Source organism: Lichenostomus cassidix, unplaced genomic scaffold, assembly GCF_008360975.1.
Source record: "Lichenostomus cassidix isolate B80296 unplaced genomic scaffold, HeHo_3.0 HiC_scaffold_43, whole genome shotgun sequence".
Taxonomy (NCBI): Eukaryota; Metazoa; Chordata; class Aves; order Passeriformes; family Meliphagidae; genus Lichenostomus; species Lichenostomus cassidix.
The window spans coordinates 2641909-2644116 of record NW_028147635.1 but is presented as its reverse complement, the minus strand read 5'-3'; positions in this window follow the sequence as shown (position 1 = coordinate 2644116).

Sequence of the window (2208 nt, the reverse complement as noted above, 5' to 3'; positions counted from 1 at the left end):
CCCCCACCCACAACAGAACCTCTTAGATGGAAGTGAAGAAAAAACTATTTATTTAACAAAACCACGCAGACTGCCCTACAAGGCACAGGGGAAGGGGAAAAAACAAGGTGAAAGGCAGTTATTCAACCTGATTAAAAAGTCCTTTTCTCAGACGCAGTCCCTCTCCTCCTCGCCCCCCACCCGGGGCCGGGTGGAGCTCCCTGGAGAGCTCTGCTGTCCTCTGGCCCTCCTGGGTCTCCGGGTGGCAAAGCAGATCAAAGAGAAGGGGTCCAAACGAGGAAAAAAAGAAGAAGAATGGAAAAAACGGGAACAGAGCTCACTCCGACCCCCGTCCAGCACGCAGTCTCTGCCGGGCGACGAATCCTCCCCCGGAGCAAGGCTTGGAGAAAATGTTTGCAAAACAACCCGCGTTTCTCTCTGCGGCTGGGTGCAGTTAAAGAGACAGGACCACACATTTTTCTTTCTTGGGCATATAAGCCAACGATAGGGGATAAAGGATTATCATATCATCAATCCAAGACAGAAGGGTTTAAGTTTCCCCTAGATGCCAAAGATGGCTTGCTGATGTTCTGGGCTAAGCAAAACTTACATACTCAGGTTGGGAAGGCACCTGGCTGGTGGCTTCCATGTCCTCCTGATTCCCTGTGGCCACCTGGACAAACACAGGGGCAGGAACATCCATCTGGACTCAGATTGACATCCAAAATGCATTGGGAAGAGCTGATTTATTAATGTTACACCCTAAAAATTGTTACCTCCTGTGTAATTGTTTCTTCTGGTGGCATCAGGAAATGATGGATGATCTTGGAGGTCTTTTCCAACCTAAATAATTTCCTTCTTCACCTTGTCAGAACAACCAAAGCTGAGGTAAAATAAAGAAATTAAACAAAGAGATCTAAAGCTGCACTGTTTTACTGTGCATTTGGGGGTGAATTTGGGGTTGAGGGCTATATTCATGAGGATTTGGATGTTCTGGGGCTGCCCAGGCTGGGGGACAGGACAACAGTCTCATAGTTGTGCTGGCAGAATGTGTCCACCTGAGCCCATCTGTTCAGGAATTCTGTTTTTTTGTCCCAGTCCCTGGCCTGGGTCTCCCCATGTGGGGTGTGCCCCCCAAAGTGCCCAAATCACTGCTGAAGTGCCTGAGCTGCTCCCAGCTGTGGATGTCCCTGTTCACCAGCCTCTCCTGGTCACTGCCATGGGGGGTGGGAGGGGGTTTAGGGAATCCTAGGGGGATTGGGAGGGGCTTTTGTGGCTTTTGGGGGCATTTCTGGTGCAGAGAGGGAGTTTGGCAGGCTCTGTGAGAGAGGTTTGGGGTCCTGGCAGGGCTGTGTGACTTGGAGAGAATTTGGGTGGGTGTAGGGGGAGATGGGAATGGGGTCATGGCTCTTGGGCCCACTGATATTGCAGGAAGTGGTTTGTGACCCCCCATGCCAGTGTAACCCCCTTTTCCCTCCCCACAGGGCTCCTGACCCAGCTCCTGCTCCCCCCAGGAGGGAATTTGGGGAGGGGGCAGAGGGGGTGCACAGCCCCCACCGGTGGATGACCCTGAGCCAGCGCCCTTTGTTTAGCACCAACCTGGGCTTGGGGCTGCAGGAGGAAGAGGCCGATGGGAAGCAGATCCTGCAGGTGGGACAGTGCTTGGGTCAGGGCAAGGTCCTGCCCTGCACACCTGGCTCAGGTGTGACACTGCCCCGGGAAGGGAGCAGGACATTCCCATCCCCACAGATCAGGGCTATGAGCAGCACTTGGAGCACAGACATGGAAATACTGGGAGGAACTGGGAGCACACTGAGGGTGGGAATTGTCCCCACCACCACCTTTCCAGGGCAGCCCTGGATCTGAGAAATGCTCGTTAGGCCTCAGCCTTGGCCAACAGCCCCTGGGCTCAGCTCCTCTGCAGCTGATCACAAACACTGTCTGCTCCCAGGCACTGCTGCTGTCCAACCAGCTCCTGCTTTCTTTAGTCCTTAGGCCTCAGCCTTGGCCAACAGCCCCTGGGCTCAGCTCCTCTGCAGCTGATCACAAACACTGTCTGCTCCCAGGCACTGCTGCTGTCCAACCAGCTCCTGGTTGCTTTAGGAGCAGCCTTGGGAACTGTTTTTCCCCCCTCAGTGCCACAACATCCCTGTTCTCACAGTGTCAGAGAAAGCTCTTGATGCGAAGTGCAGCCAGGATGGAACATTGCTGTGACTAAAGCCCATCTCT